General features: G+C 56.5%; 1 non-coding gene across 1 annotated transcript; it reads right to left on the bottom strand.

Moving 5' to 3' along the window:
* Positions 1-603: 603 nt before the first annotated feature.
* LOC148345822 (18S ribosomal RNA) lies at positions 604-2590 on the bottom strand. Its single transcript, XR_015848421.1, has one exon. It is a non-coding gene; the product is annotated as an 18S ribosomal RNA (ribosomal RNA).
* Between the last annotated feature and the right edge of the window lie 12410 nt (positions 2591-15000).

The following is a 15000-nucleotide window of genomic DNA, read 5'->3' as shown; positions in this document are numbered from 1 at the left end:
AACCTTCGTCTCGGGCGGGCGTCCCGACGCCGCCGCCATACGGCCGTTGTGATCCGTGCGGGGATCCGCTTGCTCGGCGACCCTCGCCGAGAGCAGCCCCGCGCCGCACGGACACGCGACACCGACGGGCGGACGGACGCCGGGGCGCCGGCCCGAACCGTTACCTTTAAAGGACGGGAGGTCGTCGAGGCGAGTGCCGCCCCGGAAGCGCGCGCCGGAAGCGCGAGAACCGCGCCGAGCTAGGGTCGTCGGCATAGGGGGATTCCCCGGTTACGGGGGTCCCGCGCACGGCCGCCGCCTTTCGCCCGTCGCTGGCGGTCGCCTGTCGTCGCGCCGCGCCGCGCTACTGGGGTCGTCGGACGAGCGCGCTACCCCGCTCGCACGGAGGTAGCGCGACATCGCCCGCCGCCTTTTCTCGCCTCGCGCCGCGCCGCGTGGCGCCCGCCGAACTCGCTCCGACGCGCGGCCCGGGAGTGACCCGCGCCGCGCCCCCCGTCCCGTCCCGTCCCGGTCTACCCTCTTCCTCCGCCTGCGACGACCCGCCGCCCTCGGCGTCTGGCTCGTCGGGGGTGTACCGAGGCGGATCTGCTGCCGCTCGTACGTTAATGATCCTTCTGCAGGTTCACCTACAGAAACCTTGTTACGACTTTTACTTCCTCTAGATAGTCAAGTTCGACCGTCTTCTGGCACACCGCCGGAGCCGGGGCCGGCCCCGGCGGGGACTATCCGAGGACCTCACTAAGCCATCCGATCGGTAGTAGCGACGGGCGGTGTGTACAAAGGGCAGGGACTTAATCAACGCAGGCTAATGACCCGCGCTTACTGGGAATTCCTCGTTGGTGGGAAATAATTGCAATCCCCAGGCCCTGTCACGAGCGGGGTTCATAGGATTACCCGCGCCTGCCGGCGCGGGGATAGACGACGCGCTTATACGCTCAGTGTGGCGCGCGTGCAGCCCCGGACATCTAAGGGCATCACAGACCTGTTATTGCTCATTCTCGTGTGGCTGAGAGCCACTTGTCCCTCTAAGAAGTTTTCTGCCGCCGACCGCGCGGGGGGCCGCGGTACTATTTAGTATGTTTGAGTCTCGTTCGTTATCGGAATTAACCAGACAAATCGCTCCACCAACTACGAACGGCCATGCACCACCACCCACGGTATCGAGAAAGAGCCTTCAATCTGTCAATCCTTTCCGTGTCCGGGCCGGGTGAGGTTTCCCGTGTTGAGTCAAATTAAGCCGCATGCTCCACTCCTGGTGGTGCCCTTCCGTCAATTCCTTTAAGTTTCAGCTTTGCAACAATACTCCCCCCGGAACCCAGACACTTGGTCGGTTTCCCGGGTGCTGCTCGGCGGGTCATGGGAATAACGCCGCCGGATCGCGAGTCGGCATCGTTTATGGTCGGAACTAGGACGGTATCTGATCGTCTTCGAACCTCCGACTTTCGTTCTTGATTAATGAAAACATTCTTGGCAAATGCTTTCGCTCTCGTCCGTCTTGCGCCGGTCCAAGAATTTCACCTCTAGCGGCGCAGTACGAATGCCCCCGGCCGTCCCTCTTAATCATGGCCCCAGTTCATGACAACCCACAAAATAGAACCGGAGTCCTATTCCATTATTCCCAGCTGCGATATGCAGGGGCGGCCGTGTGGCCTGCTTTGAACACTCTAATTTCCTCAAAGTAAACGCTTCGGGCCCCGCGAGTGACACCCAGCGAAGGGCATCACGGGGGCTTTTGCCGAGAGGCAGGGGCTGGGACAGACGGATGCACGCCTCGCGGCGGACCGTCAGCTCGCGTCCCGGGGTCCAACTAGGAGCTTTTTAACTGCAGCAACTTTAAAATACGCTATTGGAGCTGGAATTACCGCGGCTGCTGGCACCAGACTTGCCCTCCAATGGATGCTGGCCGATGGGTTTGTGTTCGGCTCATTCCAATTACGGAGACTCGAACGAGTCCCGTATTGTTATTTTTCGTCACTACCTCCCCGTGTCGGGAGTGGGTAATTTGCGCGCCTGCTGCCTTCCTTGGATGTGGTAGCCGTTTCTCATGCTCCCTCTCCGGAATCGAACCCTGATTCCCCGTTACCCGTGGTCACCATGGTAGGCGCAGAGTCTACCATCGAAAGTTGATAGGGCAGACATTCGAATGAGTCGTCGCCGCCTCGGGTGGGCGAGCGATCGGCACGAGGTTATCCTGAGTCAACACAAAGGGGGGGCCGGGCCGGCGGAACGAGGACCGGCGCGCGCGGAGCCGCCCGCGCCGCTTACGCCCCCGCCCGGAGAGGCGGAGGCCGGACGCGGGGGACGCGCGCGACGGCTGAGCCCCCGCCCGCCGGACACCGCGTGGGTTTTTGTGTCTGATAAATGCACGCGTCCCCGGGGCGAGGCCGGAGCCCCGCCCGCGAGTCGGCGCTCGTTTGCATGTATTAGCTCTGGATTTGCCACAGTTATCCAAGTAACGGTGGAGCGATCAAAGGAACCATAACTGATTTAATGAGCCGTTCGCAGTTTCACTGTACTGGCCATTCGTACTTAGACATGCATGGCTTAATCTTGAAAACAAGCATATGCTACTGGCAGGATCAACCAGAGTGCGTCTGCCGCCGGGGGGGCGCTGCTGGTGGCGGTGCGGCCCTGGTCCGGGACGAGGCTGTGGCTACAGCCGGGCCCGGGGGGCCGCGCGACACTCGTATACGTTCGGACGGGCTGACGAGCGGGTGTCGTGAAACGATGTTTCGCGCGGAGCCCTAGCACGCGTGGCGTCGGGCTCCGCGACGGTCGGACGTCTGGGTGTGGCTCGAGACGGAAGCTCGACCTCGGTTCGTCTTGGTTCTGCCGCCAAAAGGTTCACGCCGAGGCATGGTTTCGCAAGAGGGCCCCGCGAGTGCCAGCCGTGGATCCCGCCTCACTCGTAACTCGTATCGGATTCGTCCGGCCTCACTTTCGTTCGCACATCGGACAGTTATACGTGTGCTTTAGTAGCTTCCGTTCCCTCTTAGTGAGGCCGTCCGTACGTACCGCCCCAGCTCTTTCTGAGGCGGGTATCCACTCGGCTCGGGGGGGCCCAACGTTTGCCTAGTATCCTCGGCGCTGGAGCTTGACCCGCAAAGCCGGAGGAGCCGCACGCCCGAACACCGGCTTGCGCCGGCCGACGTGGGCCCTCCGAGGCGGGTCTCGTGTGCCAATCGCTCAGTTGGGGAACCGGCAGGCCCGTGGGCCGACGCCGGCTCACCCGGGGGTGAAGGGTGCTTCGATGGAGGCCCCCTGTCAGCCTCCGCGGAAGTCCGGCTTCAATACTTTAAAGTTTGACAAACTTAGACATTTTTCGAGAACCGGAGCTTAGAGGGGTACATGCAAAAGCCAGGGCCGCGGGAAGCGCCCTAAATACTTCAATACTTTAAAATTTGAAAAACTTAGAAATTTTTCGAGAACCGGCATCTTCCCTCGGTAATTGCGAGATGCGAGGCCGCCCCTAGCCTCTGCTCTGTCGGACTCAATGGTCACGGGTGGCCGCTGATTAGCCCTGGTGCTCACCTCTCAAAATTGCGAGTCCCTAATATAATTCTGGCTGTCGGCTGGAGAAGGGGGTATAAAATCGGCACTTGAGGGAACGCCGGGCCCTCAAGTTCGGGGCCCTCTAGCGGATTTTTGAGGTACTGCACTCCCATTGGAAATGCATTGGCCATAGCAATACATGGGCGCTCCGTCCACTACAATGTAATTCCCTCACAATATCTGCCCCCGCGTGGCCGCGCGATGCTACTGCTGCCCCGTTGGGAATGAATGGGCCTTTCGGAGGCCATAAATACAGCGCCGCTGCATGGATTTTGGCGGTACTGCGGCTGTCGTTGAAAATACATGGACCCGTCTGAATGAATGGGCCTTTCGGATTCCATAAACCCAGCGCCGCTGCATGGATTTTGGCGGTACTGCGGCTGTCGCTGAAAATACATGGACCCGTCTGAATGAATGGGCCTTTCGGAGGCCATAAACTCAGCGCCGCTGCATGGATTTTGGCGGTACTGCGGCTGTCGCTGAAAATACATGGACCCGTCTGAATGAATGGACAAAATATAAATCAGACACTACAGAACACAAGCATAATCCAAGATTACAAAATCATCTCAGCCTTTAAAAGAAACAAAAACCTGAAAGACTACTTAGTAAAAAGTAAATTACCAGAAATCAACATAACACAAACGCAGGGCCCCACATTCTACAAACAAGCCACCACAGTTAGGAACACCGTCACCAACACAAACTACCTAATTAAACAAACAATCACACCTGCTACGGAAAACTGAAAATACATGGACCCGTCTGAATGTATGGGCCTTTCGGAGGCCATAAACTCAGCCAGCGCCGGGCCAGTGTTTGGGGTATTGTGCCCGCCACTAGTGGCTGAATACATAATAATAATAATAATAATAATAATTCCCTTGTATTGTCATTCTGTGTAACAATGTACACAGAACGAAATGTCGATTGCACTGGGCTAGTGTTGAGGGAACGTCGGGCCCTCAAGTTCGGTGGCTTGGAGCGGATTTTTGAGGTACTGCACTCCCATTGGAAATGCATGGGCGCTCCGTCCACTACCATGTAATTCCCTCACAATATCTGCCCCTGCGTGGCCGCGGGATGCTACTGCAGCCCCGTTGGTAATGAATGGGCCTTTCGGAGGCCATAAATACAGCGCCGCTGCATGGATTTTGGCGGTACTGCGGCTGTCGTTGAAAATACATGGACCCGTCTGAATGAATGGGCCTTTCGGATTCCATAAACCCAGCGCCGCTGCATGGATTTTGGCGGTACTGCGGCTGTCGCTGAAAATACATGGACCCGTCTGAATGAATGGGCCTTTCGGAGGCCATAAATCCAGCGCCGCTGCATGGATTTTGGCGGTACTGCGGCTGTCGCTGAAAATACATGGACCCGTCTGAATGAATGGACAAAATATAAATCAGACACTACAGAACACAAGCATAATCCAAGATTACAAAATCATCTCAGCCTTTAAAAGAAACAAAAACCTGAAAGACTACTTAGTAAAAAGTAAATTACCAGAAATCAACATAACACAAACGCAGGGCCCCACATTCTACAAACAAGCCACCACAGTTAGGAACACCGTCACCAACACAAACTACCTAATTAAACAAACAATCACACCTGCTACGGAAAACTGAAAATACATGGACCCGTCTGAATGTATGGGCCTTTCGGAGGCCATAAACTCAGCCAGCGCCGGGCCAGTGTTTGGGGTATTGTGCCCGCCACTAGTGGCTGAATACATAATAATAATAATAATAATAATAATTCCCTTGTATTGTCATTCTGTGTAACAATGTACACAGAACGAAATGTCGATTGCACTGGGCTAGTGTTGAGGGAACGTCGGGCCCTCAAGTTCGGTGGCTTGGAGCGGATTTTTGAGGTACTGCACTCCCATTGGAAATGCATGGGCGCTCCGTCCACTACCATGTAATTCCCTCACAATATCTGCCCCTGCGTGGCCGCGGGATGCTACTGCAGCCCCGTTGGTAATGAATGGGCCTTTCGGAGGCCATAAATACAGCGCCGCTGCATGGATTTTGGCGGTACTGCTGCTGTCGCTGAAAATACATGGACCCGTCTGAATGAATGGGCCTTTCGGAGGCCATAAACTCAGCGCCTCTGCATGGATTTTGGCGGTACTGCGGCTGTCGCTGAAAATACATGGACCCGTCTGAATGAATGGGCCTTTCGGAGGCCATAAATCCAGCGCCGCTGCATGGATTTTGGCGGTACTGCGGCTGTCGCTGAAAATACATGGACCCGTCTGAATGAATGGACAAAATATAAATCAGACACTACAGAACACAAGCATAATCCAAGATTACAAAATCATCTCAGCCTTTAAAAGAAACAAAAACCTGAAAGACTACTTAGTAAAAAGTAAATTACCAGAAATCAACATAACACAAACGCAGGGCCCCACATTCTACAAACAAGCCACCACAGTTAGGAACACCGTCACCAACACAAACTACCTAATTAAACAAACAATCACACCTGCTACGGAAAACTGAAAATACATGGACCCGTCTGAATGTATGGGCCTTTCGGAGGCCATAAACTCAGCCAGCGCCGGGCCAGTGTTTGGGGTATTGTGCCCGCCACTAGTGGCTGAATACATAATAATAATAATAATAATAATAATTCCCTTGTATTGTCATTCTGTGTAACAATGTACACAGAACGAAATGTCGATTGCACTGGGCTAGTGTTGAGGGAACGTCGGGCCCTCAAGTTCGGTGGCTTGGAGCGGATTTTTGAGGTACTGCACTCCCATTGGAAATGCATGGGCGCTCCGTCCACTACCATGTAATTCCCTCACAATATCTGCCCCTGCGTGGCCGCGGGATGCTACTGCAGCCCCGTTGGTAATGAATGGGCCTTTCGGAGGCCATAAATACAGCGCCGCTGCATGGATTTTGGCGGTACTGCTGCTGTCGCTGAAAATACATGGACCCGTCTGAATGAATGGGCCTTTCGGAGGCCATAAACTCAGCGCCTCTGCATGGATTTTGGCGGTACTGCGGCTGTCGCTGAAAATACATGGACCCGTCTGAATGAATGGGCCTTTCGGAGGCCATAAATCCAGCGCCGCTGCATGGATTTTGGCGGTACTGCGGCTGTCGCTGAAAATACATGGACCCGTCTGAATGAATGGACAAAATATAAATCAGACACTACAGAACACAAGCATAATCCAAGATTACAAAATCATCTCAGCCTTTAAAAGAAACAAAAACCTGAAAGACTACTTAGTAAAAAGTAAATTACCAGAAATCAACATAACACAAACGCAGGGCCCCACATTCTACAAACAAGCCACCACAGTTAGGAACACCGTCACCAACACAAACTACCTAATTAAACAAACAATCACACCTGCTACGGAAAACTGAAAATACATGGACCCGTCTGAATGTATGGGCCTTTCGGAGGCCATAAACTCAGCCAGCGCCGGGCCAGTGTTTGGGGTATTGTGCCCGCCACTAGTGGCTGAATACATAATAATAATAATAATAATAATAATTCCCTTGTATTGTCATTCTGTGTAACAATGTACACAGAACGAAATGTCGATTGCACTGGGCTAGTGTTGAGGGAACGTCGGGCCCTCAAGTTCGGTGGCTTGGAGCGGATTTTTGAGGTACTGCACTCCCATTGGAAATGCATGGGCGCTCCGTCCACTACCATGTAATTCCCTCACAATATCTGCCCCTGCGTGGCCGCGGGATGCTACTGCAGCCCCGTTGGTAATGAATGGGCCTTTCGGAGGCCATAAATACAGCGCCGCTGCATGGATTTTGGCGGTACTGCTGCTGTCGCTGAAAATACATGGACCCGTCTGAATGAATGGGCCTTTCGGAGGCCATAAACTCAGCGCCTCTGCATGGATTTTGGCGGTACTGCGGCTGTCGCTGAAAATACATGGACCCGTCTGAATGAATGGGCCTTTCGGAGGCCATAAATCCAGCGCCGCTGCATGGATTTTGGCGGTACTGCTGCTGTCGTTGAAAATACATGGACCCGTCTGAATGTATGGGCCTTTCGGAGGCCATATACTCAGCGCCGGGCCGGTGTTTGGGGAATCGTGCCCGCCACTAGTGGCTGAATCCCGGGCTAGTGTTGGGGGACTTGTGCCCGCCAATAGTGGCTGAATCCCGGGCTAGTGTTGGGGGACTTGTGCCCGCCAATAGTGGCTGAAATCCGCGCCGGTGTTTGGGGAAATGTGCGCGTATTATCGGGCCGGTGTTTGGGGAATTGCGCGCGTATTATCGGGCCGGTGTTTGGGGAATTGCGCGCGTATTATCGGGCCGGTGTTTGGGGAATTGTGCGCGTATTATCGGGCCGGTGTTTGGGGATTTGCGCGCGTATTATCGGGCCGGTGTTTGGGGAATTGTGCCCGCCACTAGTGGCTGAAATCCGGGCCGGTGTTTGGGGAATTGTGCGCGTATTATCGGGCCGGTGTTTGGGGATATGCGCGCGTATTATCGGGCCGGTGTTTGGGGAATTGCGCGCGTATTATCGGGCCGGTGTTTGGGGAATTGTGCGCGTATTATCGGGCCGGTGTTTGGGGATTTGCGCGCGTATTATCGGGCCGGTGTTTGGGGAATTGTGCCCGCCACTAGTGGCTGAATCCCGGGCTAGTGTTGGGGGACTTGTGCCCGCCAATAGTGGCTGAAATCCGCGCCGGTGTTTGGGGAATTGTGCGCGTATTATCGGGCCGGTGTTTGGGGATATGCGCGCGTATTATCGGACCGGTGTTTGGGGAATCGTGCCCGCCACTAGTGGCTGAATCCCGGGCTAGTGTTGGGGGACTTGTGCCCGCCAATAGTGGCTGAAATCCGCGCCGGTGTTTGGGGAATTGTGCGCGTATTATCGGGCCGGTGTTTGGGGATATGCGCGCGTATTATCGGACCGGTGTTTGGGGAATCGTGCCCGCCACTAGTGGCTGAATCCCGGGCTAGTGTTGGGGGACTTGTGCCCGCCAATAGTGGCTGAAATCCGCGCCGGTGTTTGGGGATATGCGCGCGTATTATCGGGCCGGTGTTTGGGGATATGCGCGCGTATTATCGGACCGGTGTTTGGGGAATTGTGCGCGTATTATCGGGCCGGTGTTTGGGGATATGCGCGCGTATTATCGGACCGGTGTTTGGGGAATTGTGCCCGCCACTAGTGGCTGAGAACTTGGCTAGTGTTTGGGGACTTGTGCCCGCCAATAGTGGCTGAAATCCGCGCCGGTGTTTGGGGAATTGTGCGCGTATTATCGGGCCGGTGTTTGGGGATATGCGCGCGTATTATCGGACCGGTGTTTGGGGAATCGTGCCCGCCACTAGTGGCTGAATCCCGGGCTAGTGTTGGGGGACTTGTGCCCGCCAATAGTGGCTGAAATCCGCGCCGGTGTTTGGGGAATTGTGCGCGTATTATCGGGCCGGTGTTTGGGGATATGCGCGCGTATTATCGGACCGGTGTTTGGGGAATCGTGCCCGCCACTAGTGGCTGAATCCCGGGCTAGTGTTGGGGGACTTGTGCCCGCCAATAGTGGCTGAAATCCGCGCCGGTGTTTGGGGAATTGTGCGCGTATTATCGGGCCGGTGTTTGGGGATATGCGCGCGTATTATCGGACCGGTGTTTGGGGAATCGTGCCCGCCACTAGTGGCTGAATCCCGGGCTAGTGTTGGGGGACTTGTGCCCGCCAATAGTGGCTGAAATCCGCGCCGGTGTTTGGGGAATTGTGCGCGTATTATCGGGCCGGTGTTTGGGGATATGCGCGCGTATTATCGGACCGGTGTTTGGGGAATTGTGCCCGCCACTAGTGGCTGAGAACTTGGCTAGTGTTTGGGGACTTGTGCCCGCCAATAGTGGCTGAAATCCGCGCCGGTGTTTGGGGAATTGTGCGCGTATTATCGGGCCGGTGTTTGGGGATATGCGCGCGTATTATCGGACCGGTGTTTGGGGAATCGTGCCCGCCACTAGTGGCTGAATCCCGGGCTAGTGTTGGGGGACTTGTGCCCGCCAATAGTGGCTGAAATCCGCGCCGGTGTTTGGGGAATTGTGCGCGTATTATCGGGCCGGTGTTTGGGGATATGCGCGCGTATTATCGGACCGGTGTTTGGGGAATCGTGCCCGCCACTAGTGGCTGAATCCCGGGCTAGTGTTGGGGGACTTGTGCCCGCCAATAGTGGCTGAAATCCGCGCCGGTGTTTGGGGAATTGTGCGCGTATTATCGGGCCGGTGTTTGGGGATATGCGCGCGTATTATCGGACCGGTGTTTGGGGAATCGTGCCCGCCACTAGTGGCTGAGAACTTGGCTAGTGTTTGGGGACTTGTGCCCGCCACTAGTGGCTGAAATCCGGGCCGGTGTTTGGGGAATTGTGCGCGTATTATCGGGCCGGTGTTTGGGGATATGCGCGCGTATTATCGGACCGGTGTTTGGGGAATCGTGCCCGCCACTAGTGGCTGAATCCCGGGCTAGTGTTGGGGGACTTGTGCCCGCCAATAGTGGCTGAAATCCGCGCCGGTGTTTGGGGAATTGTGCGCGTATTATCGGGCCGGTGTTTGGGGATATGCGCGCGTATTATCGGACCGGTGTTTGGGGAATTGTGCCCGCCACTAGTGGCTGAGAACTTGGCTAGTGTTTGGGGACTTGTGCCCGCCAATAGTGGCTGAAATCCGCGCCGGTGTTTGGGGAATTGTGCGCGTATTATCGGGCCGGTGTTTGGGGATATGCGCGCGTATTATCGGACCGGTGTTTGGGGAATCGTGCCCGCCACTAGTGGCTGAATCCCGGGCTAGTGTTGGGGGACTTGTGCCCGCCAATAGTGGCTGAAATCCGCGCCGGTGTTTGGGGAATTGTGCGCGTATTATCGGGCCGGTGTTTGGGGATATGCGCGCGTATTATCGGACCGGTGTTTGGGGAATCGTGCCCGCCACTAGTGGCTGAATCCCGGGCTAGTGTTGGGGGACTTGTGCCCGCCAATAGTGGCTGAAATCCGCGCCGGTGTTTGGGGAATTGTGCGCGTATTATCGGGCCGGTGTTTGGGGATATGCGCGCGTATTATCGGACCGGTGTTTGGGGAATTGTGCCCGCCACTAGTGGCTGAGAACTTGGCTAGTGTTTGGGGACTTGTGCCCGCCAATAGTGGCTGAAATCCGCGCCGGTGTTTGGGGAATTGTGCGCGTATTATCGGGCCGGTGTTTGGGGATATGCGCGCGTATTATCGGACCGGTGTTTGGGGAATCGTGCCCGCCACTAGTGGCTGAATCCCGGGCTAGTGTTGGGGGACTTGTGCCCGCCAATAGTGGCTGAAATCCGCGCCGGTGTTTGGGGAATTGTGCGCGTATTATCGGGCCGGTGTTTGGGGATATGCGCGCGTATTATCGGACCGGTGTTTGGGGAATCGTGCCCGCCACTAGTGGCTGAATCCCGGGCTAGTGTTGGGGGACTTGTGCCCGCCAATAGTGGCTGAAATCCGCGCCGGTGTTTGGGGAATTGTGCGCGTATTATCGGGCCGGTGTTTGGGGATATGCGCGCGTATTATCGGACCGGTGTTTGGGGAATTGTGCCCGCCACTAGTGGCTGAGAACTTGGCTAGTGTTTGGGGACTTGTGCCCGCCAATAGTGGCTGAAATCCGCGCCGGTGTTTGGGGAATTGTGCGCGTATTATCGGGCCGGTGTTTGGGGATATGCGCGCGTATTATCGGACCGGTGTTTGGGGAATCGTGCCCGCCACTAGTGGCTGAATCCCGGGCTAGTGTTGGGGGACTTGTGCCCGCCAATAGTGGCTGAAATCCGCGCCGGTGTTTGGGGAATTGTGCGCGTATTATCGGGCCGGTGTTTGGGGATATGCGCGCGTATTATCGGACCGGTGTTTGGGGAATCGTGCCCGCCACTAGTGGCTGAATCCCGGGCTAGTGTTGGGGGACTTGTGCCCGCCAATAGTGGCTGAAATCCGCGCCGGTGTTTGGGGAATTGTGCGCGTATTATCGGGCCGGTGTTTGGGGATATGCGCGCGTATTATCGGACCGGTGTTTGGGGAATCGTGCCCGCCACTAGTGGCTGAATCCCGGGCTAGTGTTGGGGGACTTGTGCCCGCCAATAGTGGCTGAAATCCGCGCCGGTGTTTGGGGAATTGTGCGCGTATTATCGGGCCGGTGTTTGGGGATATGCGCGCGTATTATCGGACCGGTGTTTGGGGAATTGTGCCCGCCACTAGTGGCTGAATCCCGGGCTAGTGTTGGGGGACTTGTGCCCGCCAATAGTGGCTGAAATCCGCGCCGGTGTTTGGGGAATTGTGCGCGTATTATCGGGCCGGTGTTTGGGGATATGCGCGCGTATTATCGGACCGGTGTTTGGGGAATTGTGCCCGCCACTAGTGGCTGAGAACTTGGCTAGTGTTTGGGGACTTGTGCCCGCCAATAGTGGCTGAAATCCGCGCCGGTGTTTGGGGAATTGTGCGCGTATTATCGGGCCGGTGTTTGGGGATATGCGCGCGTATTATCGGACCGGTGTTTGGGGAATCGTGCCCGCCACTAGTGGCTGAATCCCGGGCTAGTGTTGGGGGACTTGTGCCCGCCAATAGTGGCTGAAATCCGCGCCGGTGTTTGGGGAATTGTGCGCGTATTATCGGGCCGGTGTTTGGGGATATGCGCGCGTATTATCGGACCGGTGTTTGGGGAATCGTGCCCGCCACTAGTGGCTGAGAACTTGGCTAGTGTTTGGGGACTTGTGCCCGCCACTAGTGGCTGAAATCCGGGCCGGTGTTTGGGGAATTGTGCGCGTATTATCGGGCCGGTGTTTGGGGATATGCGCGCGTATTATCGGACCGGTGTTTGGGGAATCGTGCCCGCCACTAGTGGCTGAGAACTTGGCTAGTGTTGGGGGACTTGTGCCCGCCAATAGTGGCTGAAATCCGCGCCGGTGTTTGGGGAATTGTGCGCGTATTATCGGGCCGGTGTTTGGGGATATGCGCGCGTATTATCGGACCGGTGTTTGGGGAATTGTGCCCGCCACTAGTGGCTGAATCCCGGGCTAGTGTTGGGGGACTTGTGCCCGCCAATAGTGGCTGAAATCCGCGCCGGTGTTTGGGGAATTGCGCGCGTATTATCGGACCGGTGTTTGGGGAATTGCGCGCGTATTATCGGGCCGGTGTTTGGGGAATTGTGCGCGTATTATCGGACCGGTGTTTGGGGAATTGTGCCCGCCACTAGTGGCTGAATCCCGGGCTAGTGTTGGGGGACTTGTGCCCGCCAATAGTGGCTGAAATCCGCGCCGGTGTTTGGGGAATTGTGCGCGTATTATCGGGCCGGTGTTTGGGGATATGCGCGCGTATTATCGGACCGGTGTTTGGGGAATTGTGCCCGCCACTAGTGGCTGAGAACTTGGCTAGTGTTTGGGGACTTGTGCCCGCCAATAGTGGCTGAAATCCGCGCCGGTGTTTGGGGAATTGTGCGCGTATTATCGGGCCGGTGTTTGGGGATATGCGCGCGTATTATCGGACCGGTGTTTGGGGAATCGTGCCCGCCACTAGTGGCTGAATCCCGGGCTAGTGTTGGGGGACTTGTGCCCGCCAATAGTGGCTGAAATCCGCGCCGGTGTTTGGGGAATTGTGCGCGTATTATCGGGCCGGTGTTTGGGGATATGCGCGCGTATTATCGGACCGGTGTTTGGGGAATCGTGCCCGCCACTAGTGGCTGAGAACTTGGCTAGTGTTTGGGGACTTGTGCCCGCCACTAGTGGCTGAAATCCGGGCCGGTGTTTGGGGAATTGTGCGCGTATTATCGGGCCGGTGTTTGGGGATATGCGCGCGTATTATCGGACCGGTGTTTGGGGAATCGTGCCCGCCACTAGTGGCTGAGAACTTGGCTAGTGTTGGGGGACTTGTGCCCGCCAATAGTGGCTGAAATCCGCGCCGGTGTTTGGGGAATTGTGCGCGTATTATCGGGCCGGTGTTTGGGGATATGCGCGCGTATTATCGGACCGGTGTTTGGGGAATTGTGCCCGCCACTAGTGGCTGAATCCCGGGCTAGTGTTGGGGGACTTGTGCCCGCCAATAGTGGCTGAAATCCGCGCCGGTGTTTGGGGAATTGCGCGCGTATTATCGGACCGGTGTTTGGGGAATTGCGCGCGTATTATCGGGCCGGTGTTTGGGGAATTGTGCGCGTATTATCGGACCGGTGTTTGGGGAATTGTGCCCGCCACTAGTGGCTGAATCCCGGGCTAGTGTTGGGGGACTTGTGCCCGCCAATAGTGGCTGAAATCCGCGCCGGTGTTTGGGGAATTGTGCGCGTATTATCGGGCCGGTGTTTGGGGATATGCGCGCGTATTATCGGACCGGTGTTTGGGGAATTGTGCCCGCCACTAGTGGCTGAGAACTTGGCTAGTGTTGGGGGACTTGTGCCCGCCACTAGTGGCTGAAATCCGGGCCGGTGTTTGGGGATATGCGCGCGTATTATCGGGCCGGTGTTTGGGGATATGCGCGCGTATTATCGGACCGGTGTTTGGGGAATTGTGCCCGCCACTAGTGGCTGAATCCCGGGCTAGTGTTGGGGGACTTGTGCCCGCCAATAGTGGCTGAAATCCGCGCCGGTGTTTGGGGAATTGCGCGCGTATTATCGGACCGGTGTTTGGGGAATTGCGCGCGTATTATCGGGCCGGTGTTTGGGGAATTGTGCGCGTATTATCGGACCGGTGTTTGGGGAATTGTGCCCGCCACTAGTGGCTGAATCCCGGGCTAGTGTTGGGGGACTTGTGCCCGCCAATAGTGGCTGAAATCCGCGCCGGTGTTTGGGGAATTGTGCGCGTATTATCGGGCCGGTGTTTGGGGATATGCGCGCGTATTATCGGACCGGTGTTTGGGGAATTGTGCCCGCCACTAGTGGCTGAGAACTTGGCTAGTGTTGGGGGACTTGTGCCCGCCACTAGTGGCTGAAATCCGGGCCGGTGTTTGGGGATATGCGCGCGTATTATCGGGCCGGTGTTTGGGGATATGCGCGCGTATTATCGGACCGGTGTTTGGGGAATTGTGCCCGCCACTAGTGGCTGAATCCCGGGCTAGTGTTGGGGGACTTGTGCCCGCCAATAGTGGCTGAAATCCGCGCCGGTGTTTGGGGAATTGCGCGCGTATTATCGGACCGGTGTTTGGGGAATTGCGCGCGTATTATCGGGCCGGTGTTTGGGGAATTGTGCGCGTATTATCGGACCGGTGTTTGGGGAATTGTGCCCGCCACTAGTGGCTGAATCCCGGGCTAGTGTTGGGGGACTTGTGCCCGCCAATAGTGGCTGAAATCCGCGCCGGTGTTTGGGGAATTGTGCGCGTATTATCGGGCCGGTGTTTGGGGATATGCGCGCGTATTATCGGACCGGTGTTTGGGGAATTGTGCCCGCCACTAGTGGCTGAGAACTTGGCTAGTGTTGGGGGACTTGTGCCCGCCACTAGTGGCTGAAATCCG

Source organism: Urocampus carinirostris, unplaced genomic scaffold (assembly GCF_059441175.1).
Source record: "Urocampus carinirostris isolate Australia breed hairy pipefish unplaced genomic scaffold, RoL_Ucar_1.0 HiC_scaffold_24, whole genome shotgun sequence".
NCBI lineage: Eukaryota > Metazoa > Chordata > Actinopteri > Syngnathiformes > Syngnathidae > Urocampus > Urocampus carinirostris.
Note: the sequence above shows the minus strand (reverse complement) of the source record. Positions and strands in the feature narration are given on the sequence as shown.